The sequence below is a fragment of the Hoplias malabaricus genome, chromosome 14 (genome assembly GCF_029633855.1).
Source record: "Hoplias malabaricus isolate fHopMal1 chromosome 14, fHopMal1.hap1, whole genome shotgun sequence".
In the NCBI taxonomy this organism is placed as follows: domain Eukaryota; kingdom Metazoa; phylum Chordata; class Actinopteri; order Characiformes; family Erythrinidae; genus Hoplias; species Hoplias malabaricus.
In genome coordinates, this window is record NC_089813.1 from 8,824,423 (window position 1) to 8,838,192 (window position 13,770).

The 13,770-nt window shown below is 40.8% G+C and overlaps 1 protein-coding gene across 3 annotated transcripts in view; it reads right to left on the reverse strand.

The window, feature by feature from the left end:
• The window catches only part of sorbs3 (sorbin and SH3 domain containing 3), a 53,308-nt gene that overhangs the window by 37,799 nt on the left and 1,739 nt on the right, over window positions 1–13,770 (reverse strand). The window lies entirely within an intron of this gene.

A 13,770-nucleotide genomic window follows, 5' to 3' on the forward strand; every position in this document is an offset into this window, starting at 1 on the left:
GGTCTGGTGCTGGTTTAGCTGGTCACCAAACTCAGTCATACTGCTTGGCCAGAATAAAAATGTCCCAAACACAACACATACTGAACACATACTGAACCGAGGTGTATCCATTAAACAAAGGCAGGGCAGAAAATTCACCACATAGATTACCACAAATGCTTAAAAACAAGCAAAACTAATTTCCCCTTTCCGTCTCAGAAGCACTTTGTAACTAAACATTGTTAGTTTTAAATGAAGCTACGAGGCTAACGTTGCTATCAAACCTTACAGGATAACAGTCACTGTCTGTGAACAGTCACTACATTCCAACTAATTTCTCTCAGCCCATGTAGTAATTATACATGACGTACCGGAGTCTATGAAAATGAATAAAAACTTAGGATATAACTTTAAAGGAGCCTTTACAAACATTTTAGTGACAAATAGTGTTGGCTAGCAACATTAGCATAGCACTTTTGAAGTATTATGCTACATTTTTGAGGGTTGAAAATGTGTGTGTTATCTTTATAAGCTACTGGTAATAGCACTATATGAGTGTTTTCATAAGTTGTGTAAATTGTGGCATAGAATCTACAATTTCTATTTTATTAAGACATTCATTGGACTGTACATGTGTATCATCCTTGCAAAAAAATTTTGCTCCATTTTGATGACCACAAAGAAGTCATTTACTGTAAAGCAGGACTTTTATAACTCATAATTGCATCATGAGACCACTTCCAGAAAGTTCTGCTAAGTGTAAGGCAATCAAAAGGGCAAAGGTCTTAGGTTACGTACTCTGTACATAATTTTGTATCACTAAACGTCATGAGATGTGTTCTTGACCACTGTTCTTAAGAATTGTTCCACCATTCTGTTCCAGTTGTTGTAGCTACAAACCCAGAATTACACATTTTAAGTAACTGCAATGGTCATCATCAGCCTGTTACCATAGCAGTGTCCAGTCAAACAGAGACACACATGACTCATGCGTCAAATCCATGACTTCATTAAAACTGGGGGAGAACCACTGGAAGTTTAGTGTAAGTAAAACAATATTTGAGTTTAGGACAACTGTCCTCTTGACTGTTCTTTGTAAATTGATGAATCAACTGACTAAATAATTAGATATCTGATAAATAAGAGTTGTGTTTGATCCGGTAGGGCGGCAGGGCAGCACTGCACACAGCTCCAGGGTATCAGGGTCCTGGGTTCAAAACCTGCCTCGGGTCACTGTCTGTGAGGCGTTTGGTGTGTTTTCCCGATGTGTCCGGGTTTCCTCCCACGGCCCAAACACTTTTTGGTAGGTAAACTTGCAAGAAATGTCCAAATGTGTGAGCGATTGAATGAGTGTACAATGCCTTGTGATGGATTGGTGCCCTGTCCAGTGTGTGTTCTAGCCTTGCATCCACTGATTCTGGGAAGGCTTCGGACACGCCATGACCCTGAATAAGGTGAAGCATTTGACCTGGTTCACTTAGATTCTATAAGGCTACTTAATTATTTACTTGAATTACAGACAACGAAATGAGACAACGAATTATTCATTATGTCTGTGAGGTTATGAATGCAGTAAAGTGAACAAAATGCGGATGTTTAAGAACAGTAGCTCAAAATCAGAAGTAAAATAAATACACAGTCAAATGTCAGGCTAAAGTCAGATTTCTCAACTTCTCAATAGTTGCCATAGTAACCTGTCAGGTATCCTACAATGCAAGACCGCCAGAAGGGTTTTCCACTGAGGTCAGCTCTCTTTGCTGGCCGTTTATCCAAGCGGTATGGAGTCCGAGAATGCAGATGTGTTTTCCATGTGGGCTGAACATTAAGGGGACTGTGGTCAGTCAATTCAACACACTCTCCATTCCCACACACACAGGTTAAAACCCCTCATTTTTACTCTCTCTCTCTTTTATTCTGTCCTTTTATTTTCCCCTTCTGTCCCTCTATTTGTTTCGCAATGTCTCTCTTTTTCTTCTTTCTAGTTCAGCCCATTTTTTTATTTTCTTTGTCTACTTTCCCCTCTTTTATTCTGTTGTTGTCGATCTTCAATTCTTTCCCATGTTTCATCTTCGTTCTCTCTCTCTCTCTCTCTCTCTCTCTCTCTCGAAAGTGGAATAAGCCTGAATGAGCCCCATTACATAACATAAAAGAAGTTGTGTGTACGTGTGTTGTACACAGTGCAATTATTCATGTTCATGTTAGTGAATGTGGGCCTCTAGTCTTATTGTGTGTACATAATAATGTCTCTTATATACATGCATGTATGTGTGGGGGTGGGTGAGGGTTTGTGGGTGTGTCTGTGTGTGTAATTTGTGTTAGCAAGCCCCTTTATTCCAGACTCATATTTCACATAAAAACCCCTCAGTGTCCAACTTAAACATAAACAGAAGCGGCCTGTAATTCCCACTGAAGACCTTATACTGTATAACCACAAAAACTTAGCCGTTAGCATACATAACATAGAGTGTTAGCGTGTGGCTAGTGTGTATGCAAGTTAGATTAGGGCTAGTGCCATTCCATAGCGCCGAATTTCTGACCTCCCTTTAGCAACAATTCAAGAAAACAATCCCCTCAATGGTGTTTGTGATGGTGCTCAAAAATACTGTTATTCCTACACAATTCAAACACAATAAAAGATGCTAGTTTGTGGCTAACGTGTTAGCTTAAATATAGAGCACATTGTTTTAAAGCAAAGTATTTGTTTCAAATGATAATATACAGCATATGTTAGCCACTAACAATGTTTTAAATTGAGACACAACCCGTATCATCATCTTATTCATTTTTTTTTTGCTAATGTTACAGGTCTGAAGTCTTCCTTCCCCACTTTAAATAACGTCACAAACACATGACCCTTGTCTGTCTTTCTTTACAAGTCAAATGCATTCAGCACTCTAAAGGGTAACTGACCAGAGCCCGTAGTCTCAGACACTGTAGCTATTCATGCTAATAACACAATAGCAAAAAAAGGCACTTCAGATCACAGAACAGATACATCAAGAAAGCTTTTGTATTTGATGTACTTGATTTGAATGGTCGTGTATCATAAAGAACATTGCTTTATTTGGTAGTCTAATAAGTGCAAAAGAATGAAAGAAAAGAGTGTACTCCCTCCCCAAGAAAACATCTTTCACAGTGACCTCCTCCTCCTCCACCTCCTCCTCTGAACAGAGCCTCTGAGAAAACCAAAAATCTGGCTCCATAAAAACAACACAATCCCAGCAGCTCCTCTACTGCCATTTCAGGCCTTAAAAAGCCAAGGAGTGTTGTTTGGCCTGGAGCGCAGGACGCCTGGCTCCTTCAGACCTCCATTACCTTAATGAGTACAGAGAGAGAGAGAGAGAGAGATACAGATGATAGGGAGATTAGTCAGAGAGTTGAAAAATATTAAAATAGAGGAATGAAAATAAGGGATGGTGGACTAGCTGTAAACTAAAGACAAAGAAACGGGTGGTGGAAGACTAGTAGAGGCTGGAACAGTTAAACAGAAATGGAGAGATAAGTCAAAGAGAGGGAGGGAGAGAGAAAAGGAGTCAGAGCAAGAGAAAGAAAGATGAAAATAGTGGAAGAAAGAAACAGGGAGAGTGAGTGGTAAGTGATAGATAGATAGATAGATAGATAGATAGATAGATAGAGAGAGAGAGAGAGAGAGAGAGAGAGAGAGTGTGTGCACGTCCAGAAGGAAGCCTACAGTTAGCTTATAAGCAGAAGGAGACAGAGCAGAAACTGAGCCTAATATGGTCAGACTTCCGTCCGATAACGGAGCCAGAAAAAAATGTACAGAAATCCCAGAGGAGAATACTCCAGGCCTTTAGCTGTGTTTATCTTCCAACACCCCCACAGTATGTTATCACATACTTTCATCTAGAGCTCTATCCCAACAGAAACACACCAGCAGAGGGGTTTTCTTCAATTTACAGCTGTTAATCAGCATCTAGACCTAAATACTAAACTTCTTTATGTGAAATTGGATGCCGCTAGGAATGGATTAGTTAACTATTAATTAGTTAAATAAGTAAAATCTCTGAATTTTCATCATTAGTAGAAAGGTAAAGCAGGAACCACCAAACTGCTCACATTTAGAAAGGATATGTGTCACCAAACTTTTGACAGGCCATGTTTAATTGTCCTATTAGTCATACATCTAACTCCATCTTATTCATTCAGTGGTTTTGTCTTTTATCTACGGAAAGAAGGAGCAGACCTGGCCAGATATTCACATTTAAGGACATTTTAGAGTCCAGTTCTCGATTCTGGACGTTCTTGTGTACAGCATCATCTAAACCTCCTGCCCCTTATTTATCCTGCAGAGCCCTAAATGGAGCTCTAGTGGTGGGGGTTGTCCAGATATTTCCTGGCCTGATGTGGAACAGTGGTCTCGGGAATGTCGCAGAGCTGTAAACTTGGCATCGATATCAGACACGTCTCCCTGAACTCCGCCACGGACACTTTACTGTCCTGCACTTCTTGGGAGAGTAGCTTTGAAGCTCTACAATACACAGTTTAAGGATTGTTCTTCACAGTGTGAGCAAAGCTGAGGAGGACAGAAACAACCTGCGTGTGATTTCAGTTTTAAACTGTGGTTAAAATGATACATTCAGCCAAAAAACTAAGTTTATTTTCTAAAATTATTTCCTTCTAGTTCTAAATAGTCAGCGAAGACATGTTTGGTTTCACTCTGGGTTCTGGGTTTCACTTTAAATATGAGGCAGATGCAGCTCACAAAGTGTAACAGCTCATATATTTTCAAATTTTAATTAAATATAGGCAGACTGTCACACAGCTCCAGGGTCCTGGGGTTGTGGGTTCAAGCCCCGATCTGAGTGACTGTGTGTGTGGAGTTTGGTGTGGTTCTCCCTGTATCTGCGCAGGTTTCATCCAGGGCTTCGGGTTCCTTCCACAGTCCAACAGCACACGTTGGTAGGTGAATTGGCGACTTAAATCCATAGTTGTGAGTAAACATGTGAGTGTGTGTTGCCCTGTGAAGGACTGGCACCCCCTCCTGATGAAGATCACTGCACCTATGAAACATTGAAAACTATTCGACTGATAATGACACCCCATTGTGGAGGAGATCTCAGCCCTGCTAAACACGAGTGAGTGAGTGAGTCTTGACTTTACAGAGCTCTGATTATAAACAACTTGAATCAGGTAAAATAAGCTTCTCAAATACTTTTTTTCCTTGACTGCAGCTCCTAAATGAAACCTACTCACAAAACCACAAATTCAAGAATTAATAAAAAAGGATTAAAAATGTTTGAAAACGTTTGAGCATGGGGTTGTGTCAGTGCGTATGTCGTCTTGTAACTGTATACTCTTGATGTACTCAGATCTCAAGCTGACCCAATTTTGTCCTCACTGCGAATTCCACCCACTAGCTATGTCATGTGTGTCATACTTCCTTTGAAACAAGTGAAATCAGCTATCACACTGTTTTCAAAGACAGCAAAAACCTCCTAACACAACATGTTTTGGAGCTTAACACGCTTGGAGGAGAACACTACACCTGACTAATCCTATTATGTTAGTATTCAGAGAGTTTACAGTGAAATCTGAAACAAATTCACCCACAAGCTCTTTTAGTTTCCTTTATATTTCATGCAGTCTGTGTTTAAAGCAGGATCACGTTACTCTCTGGGTAATCGTTACCTGAAGACTTCTCTCAGCATCCCAGACATTCTCAATCTTCATCTCATTCTAATCTCATTAAACCTACATCCTACAAAAGAGAGGAGAGCACAGGAAGTCTGTTGTGGGTTAAGTCAGGCTTAATTAGGTCTGGTTTTATGGACTCTTTAGTTCTGTCTGTAACATCAGAGACTTACAGAGACCTCAAATACACAAACAGCACTGAGAAAACAGGTCCAACTGAGACCATGAGTTCAGCTGAGTTTAATGAACCAGAGTCCTGAGGGGGTCAACAACTTCATACATCTGTGTGTGTGTGTGTGTGTGTGTTTAATCAAATGAACCAAGCCTGTGGCAAATTTGTGGTTTAGAGTCAGATAAGATTTACTCCTATTACTGTGACTATTAACTGCTAAAGTAAATATAGTAGAAAATGTTTAAAATATAAAACGCAGCCTGTGCAAATGTTATTGCATTTTTTCATGTTCCAAATTTTTCCAAAATCTTAAAATCCACCAGTTGAAACCCTGCTGAAAAATGGTGTAAAGGGGACATGTTATTTTTACCTTAAATCACTTTTTCAGTGCATGAGCCCATTAGTTTGGGGATCTGGAGCTTACCAACCCACACACTGTGAAACAAAACAACCCAAAACAAACACAAACCTCGGAGCTAAAACCCAGAGTTCCTGGGCTCTGCAGTCTTGTCTTTAACCTTCAATGCCAAGTTTATTCAAATGTGGAGTCTAAAAAAGGTCAGTGGTTGCCATAGGTTAGACGACACCAGACATGATCTCACAAAAGGACAGGATGACCTGATATGTCACACCTTTCCTCTGTTTAATTTCTGTTCTCTGTAAACATGAAGCCCATTTACATTAACACTGTGTTCTGTCTGGTGTGTGGACGCAGTGACACACTATCCTGAATCCTGCCATTGGCCAATGGGATTTCACAAACACAAATTTACAGAAGTCGTCTTCAGGAAAGTAGTGATGCTGTGAAATTTAAAAAACAAAATCGAACAAAAAAAAGGACAAGTTTGTTCTGGACAGACCCTGAGCTTGGGCGGGTCACCTCAAGATTTCCGCTCATGTAAAAACCTTGATAGACAGCCAGTTCAGTAATGAATTCCCTTTGCATATAGCATTGATATATTATCTCCTAGCCTTGAGAACGCCATTTCCAAGCCCACCTTCCCCCAATAGTTACATAGTGCAGTTTCTGCAGTGCTGAGCCCTGTGTAGCAATGACAGAGACTGCGTTCTCTTTATTTCAAGTGATTGAAGCATCAGCATGATTTTGTTATATTTACAGAAAATGGTTCACCTTATTATCTTCATTCATTCATTCATTCATTCATTATCTGTAACCCTTATCCAGTTCAGGGTCGCGGTGGGTCCAGAGCCTACCTGGAATCATTGGGCGCAAGGCAGGAATACACCCTGGAGGGGGCGCCAGTCCTTCACAGGGCAACACACACTCACACATTCACTTACACACCTACAGACACTTTTGAGTTGCCAATCCACCTACCAATGTGTGTTTTTGGACTGTGGGAGGAAACCCACGCAGACACAGGGAGAACACACCAACTCCTCACAGACAGTCACCCGGAGCGGGAATCGAACCCACAACCTCCAGGTCCCTGGAGCTGTGTGACTGTGTGACCTCCTGCGCCCCCGTGCCGCCCCTTGTATAGTACAGCAAAATGATAATTGTATTCCTAAGGGTTAAGGTCAGTGGTATCAAGTAAGCTTCAAAGGAAATAACCCGAAGCTAAATTACATCATGTGTCTACATCCTCCACCATCAGTGTTTCCACATTTCCAGTGCAGATGGTTTGGGTTAAAGGGAGTTTTTTAGGACAAGATTACAACACCATCCCAAATCCCAACTCACTGGGATAATTCCTTTAAATAGATAACTGCCTTTGTTCCAAAACCCCATAAAAATACCCAACTTCATCACAGTGACACACATTACAACATCACCCAGGTGCTGATGGGATATGTAGTCTGAGTCAGAGCTGTGGGAACATGACCAACGATAGATTAATGAACAATAACATCACAAGCATTTAGTTCCTGAGAAACTCCAACTAAGGCTCTTATCATTAACTGGGAGGTAACTGCTGAAGTACACAGATAGACAACTCCTTTTATATAACACTGAGTCACATGTTTTAAGCTTACGTTGATTTTTACAGGCACTTTTATGGTCACAAGTCTATAAAAGTAAACTGCTGCCCTCCAGTCATCTCCATTATCTGTGGTGAAATAAATGCTAATGGTTGAAAGTTTTTATGCTTAGTTTTAGAAGGTGAGTCTGATGTCAGACAAGTTTTACACAAACACAACACATAGTATATCTTTTCACTCACACCTTTTTACAACTCATTGACTTGACTAAACTAAGATATATTGTGGTGTGAGCTCAAAATTAAACTGAATTTTAACCATTTTTAAAGTTTTCCAGATAGTTTAATGGTCATTATGTGGTTTACAAGTGACATATTCCCTGTAGCTTTTCAAAGTACTGGTTATAGAAGCCAAGAAGCCAGGCATCTAACACTAAAAGTTATTACTGAAGCCAGTTGCTATGCTACCTGTTTATGCTGGACAGTAAACAAAATGTTTACAGCCTTATGACTTACCACATGCAATACTTTGTTCCTATCACCATCTCGATAAAGAAATCCAGTTTAGTAAGGTATTCCTCAATGGACCTTTTCACATCAAACCACTTTTATTGACTGTGTTTACAACCCAACAAATGAAGTGTGCAGATATTAAAAAAAATGTCCCTTTAGCCTGTCACACAGGGAATGGGGCAGTTCATTTGTCTATTTGACGTCTGTTCTCAGCCCGGTTCTATTGTGCTAACCTAAAATGAATAGCCTTCCAGGCTAGCTGCTCTACACATTGAGTTAGCAACAATAGCTAACAATAACAAAGCTAAAAAGACACTCTTTATGACCATTAGTCTTTGTCTGTCCATTCTGCGGGGAGAACCAAGTCAAATGGAGCCTGGTGACCTTTACTATAATAGCAAGCAAACTCAAGGAAGAGTGAGCATTGTTCTTATTTAACCCCAAGACTTTTCTCAGTGGAACAGAATGAGGAAGCCTCCTTCTGGGTGGTAAATGAGTGAAAACTACAAAAAGTTCATCTCTTACTTCCCTTTTTTTTTGTTGCCAAAACTGCCGACCACCAACATGGACCACCAACAAAACACTGTGCTAACTCATAACATTAGCCTAGCTCTGTTTGAGGCTACGGCTAAAGCTAGCTTGCCAAATGTTACCAATATAATTGTGTTAACACTAGGTCCACCAGGACATTTAGGACATTGCAGTGGTCTTAGTGTCCACACGTTATAGTTTTAGCATTAAAAAAAACTACAGAACTAGCTACAATAGTTGGTTTTTGTCACTTATTAACCACTATATTAACCGGCTAGTTCACATTAAATATTCAAAGATTTCAGACTGTGGAGCAGTCGCACATGAGTCTATGGTCACAATGCCAAGTGTGACAGAGCGGGGTATACAACCCCAATATTAGAATCTGGAACTGTGTTCTCTGGAGTAATTGTGTTATATCGAATAGATTTGTGATGAGTGGAGTGGCATTTTTAACCAAAAAAATAATCTCCCAACATCTCAGTTATAGCTGAGTGCCATCAAATACTCAGCAATGCTCTAACATCTAGTGTAAATTATCCCAGATAATAACAAAAATAGGAGCTAAATACCTATTTATACCCTTGATTTCAGAAGAAATTATGAATGGACATGTGTTTTCTGATCTGTTGGATTCAAGTTCAGATGAGTTGTCCCCAGTAACCTCCATCATATGGTTAGACAAACTCCAACTTGCATCTCAGTCCATCTTCTGCGGTATTTGGAAAACATCCTAAACATGGGCTGTTTTGTTTGTGGGGCTGGAAAAGGATGAGCCAGATGAATCATCTGGTTTGTCCAAATAGATCAGGAGATATAAACTACTGTTTAAAAATGCTCCTTAAAAGGAAGAAAGCACGTTAGTGAAGCATATGTTAGTACAGGGCCCTGACACTTTCTCATTCTGGATGGTTCTAGCACAGTGATATTACAAAAGCTAGAGTTATAAAGAGATGGTTTTACTTAACGTAAGTTAAACATAACTTGGTTGTGAAATACAAAAATAAAAAACATGATGGAACATGTCCCTGTGTCCTTAGTGTTCTCCTTCAAATGTGTTGAGCTCCAGAGAAATTTGATAAAAATGACAAGGTCCTCAAACCTTTGCACCCAGAAGTAGATATTAGTTTCAGACCAACAGTGAAAATGATTTAATTCACACCCGTTGTCTGAGGCAATATCTGAAGCACTCAAGATGTTTCCTACTTTTCTTGGCAAATGAAGGGAAGGAGGAACCCCATCTGGATCCTTTCACAAGTAGAGGTGGTTACTGCAGCAAGCCTGTTTATACTATTGACTGAAAAAGTGGAGAGAAGCTGCGTGTTGTGTCGATGCCACCCAGCTCCATTAATCCGGGTTCTTGAATTAATCCCATGAAGTTGCTGTATGTTAGGTGATGGGTGTGTTTTCCCTGTGTCTATGTGGGTTTCCTCCAAGTGCAGTAAAATGCATGTTGGTGTGGGGATCAGCTTTGTGAATAAACTGGTGAATGTGTGATGCCATGTGACGAACTAGAGTCTGTTCCTGTCTCATTCATGTTTTTGGGTAGGCCCCAGACCCACCTCAATCCTGATCAGGATGAAGCAGTTACAGAAGATGAATGAATGAAGGATGAATGGATACGTTTACAAACTTTTGAGTGTGTGGTGTACATCGATTTGTAATTAAAGGGCTCATTTGCATATTGCAGCCTTTTGTAAGACCAGCATTATGAAGCAAGACTAACTACGTTTCAGTTTCTCATCTGTGGGCCACCTCTCTAGACCGGAAAACACTTGACCCTCCTCTCTAGATAGGAAAAACCACTGTGATTCCATACACATTTCTTTAAAATCGACCTCTCCGTCCTTCCAGTTCCTCTTGTCTCTCACTTCCCTACACTCCCTTTCTTTTTCTAACACCGTAATCCCCATCTCTCTTTCCACCTCCACGTTACACACATGCATTCACACACTCCCCTTGTTTTACTTTGGCTCAGGCAGGCAACAGCAACACAAGCAGAGGCCATACAAGGCCCTGTGTCTGCTTACAATCAGCCGTTATTAAAGGACACACACATTAATCAGAGCCAGGCCCATCTCAGCTCCATGTATGGTTCGGTGTTCTGCTCAGGGGAGCAGACATACCTCATACCGTCTGATAGCCAGGAGCCAGACGCCCTTCGTCAATGGGCTGGGATCATGTTAAGGTGATTGTCCTATATATCTCTGTGTTTCAAAACACCTGCTTGTCCTTGCTCACATTTGTATTATATGTATTATAACTGCTTGTTGCTAATGGGATCTGCCATAGTCCTAGAATAACGTATAAGTGATATAGCAAATAAATATATATAGTATCCTCTTACATCATGTAGTCAAGTTTGCTTTATTATTTTTGCACTGTAATGTAGCTAGAAGCTAGTACTTCATCACACACTTGCCTCAAAACAAAAGAATGAAACATAGGTTTCAAGGTTTGTATCATATTTTCCAACTCTACAAGTGTTCCTCAGTGATTTTACTTCTGTCTGGGTCTGCTAATGCGAATACATAAAAATATAGAAGCAATATTTGGACACTAAACACATCTTAACCAATAAACTACATTTGGGGAGTGGACATACAACATAAAATGTCTGTTTGCTCTTTTGTTTTATACTGGAGCAATGAGGCTAACATAGCTAGCAAGATAGATAACAACATGCCTTTAGCCAAATGGATGGGATTAAATTTACATGAGTTTCCTTGAGTAATTTCCTCTTGCACAGGTGCTATTCAGAGAAGTTATTTCCATCTGGACCTGTCATGGTGGTGTTTTTCTCCCTCCTCTGTTGAGAATATTATAAGTGAAATTAACTACTGTTAACAGCATGGTGCTGCGGCAGGTGTTACTGCCACATATCTCCAGGGTCCTGGGGTTGTGGGTTCAAACTATCCCCTGTTGTTCTCTCACTGTCTGTGAGGAGTGTGGTGTGTCCTCCCTGTGTCTGTGCGGGTTTCCTCTGATTGCTCAGTTGTCCTCCAGCAATCAAAAAACACATGTTGGTAGGTGGACTAGCGGTGCAAAAGACGTGAACGTGTCATGACCTGTGATGGACTAGCTCCCCGTCCAGGGTGTGTTCCTGTCTTCTACTCAACAATTCCACGTAGGCTCCAGATACATGACCCTGAACAAGATGAGGCAGTTATTGAAAAAGGATGAATGAATGATTAACTACTGATATGTACCAAACGAAGCAACGGACTCTTCATATTATTCTTATCTCCATGACATTCCAGGCTTATGTCGCCTTGAGCTGGGAAACAACGACCATCTGATGCAAACAGGTTATGTAGCAAATACAACCCACTAGACACTTGCTCAGCATGTGGTAATTTTACAGTGGGCTGGATGCTGAGATGGTTCAAGTTTATTACGCACAACACCCTTAGGAACCGATTACATTTTTAGGGGTGTATCATGTTGGAAACCACAGGCGTATCTGAGATTACTTAAGAGCTTCACAAGAGCTGAGACCAGTGTGGGGTGATTCAGGCCTGCAGTTTTTACAACGCTAATTGCTAGGGTCTGAGCTTCTGCTGCTTGTCAGTTAGACACATAGCTCCAGTGCCAAACTAGAAGCAAACCCTAGACCATGAAAATGTCTTGAAAGGCTATATTTCAGGTGACAGAGGAAACGAAAACAATATAAAGTCTACAGAAGCAGGGGTCCATTTTTAGAACGGCAACACACTTACATACGCATTCCCACTGACAAGACAACACAAGGCAAGAGTTAACCAAGAGTTGGGTTTTCGTGTGCAATTTCAAGACTGTTTGGAATGTTGGTATACATGTTTTGAGCAATTTATAGTGAGTAATTACTCAAGATAAACAGACCTGAAGTCATCCTGAATGGTTGCCAACGTGGGTTGAACACTTCCTTCCTTCAGTATCCTCAGAGGACTTGTTTCAGTTGGGTTTCGAGTGGGAGGTCTGTCATATATCAGTGATATTGATGCAAATTTGTGGTTGAGGTTTTATTGTGTTCTGTGGTCATTTTTAGGGCAGTTAACCACCTGGCACACAACTGTCAACTTTCAAAAGCTTAATTATACTTAAGATACAAGCTCTCTACTGCCAGTGTCGTAAGAAACCACAGATGTCATTTAGAGGAGCGTTCCATTATTTTGACCACAAGAATTAGGAAACACTATTTATCAGTTTTATTGTACATTGTTTATGTAAAGTGCAGTTCACATGAGATTTGGATGTTGTCACTTCCCACACAGGGACAGCTATAATTAAAATGTAGTTCAGAATTTATTACAGAGTCTTTGATGATACCAGTAGGGGGCAGTATAATGACTGTCCTTTACAGGAAGAAGAATTGAATTTTTTGTTGTTGTTTCTGTTTTTACAGTGTGTGAAGAGGTTTCCCCTCCTCTATAAATTTAACATGATTTTTTTAAATACAGATAATATATTTCCTAGAAATTACACATGATATGGATGATACAACATTCATCCATTATCTGTAACCCTTATCCAGTTCAGGGTCGCGGTGGGTCCAGAGCCTACCTTGAATCATTGGGCGCAAGGCGGAGGAAACCCACGCAGACACAGGCAGAACACACCACACTCCTCACAGACAGTCACCCGAAGGAAATCCACGCAGACACAGGGAGAACACACCACACTCCTCACAGACAGTCACCCGGAGGAAACCCACGCAGACACAGGGAGAACACACCACACTCCTCACAGACAGTCACCCGGAGGAAACCCACGCAGACACAGGGAGAACACACCACACTCCTCACAGACAGTCACCCGGAGGAAACCCACGCAGACACAGGGAGAATACACCACACTCCTCACAGACAGTCACCCGGAGTGGGAATCGAACCCACAACCTTCAAGTCCCTGTAGTGTGACTGTGACACTACCTGCTGCACAAGATATAACATACTTTTTTAATTTAGCTGTTTTGCTGGTCATCTATATCTTAGTGAAATT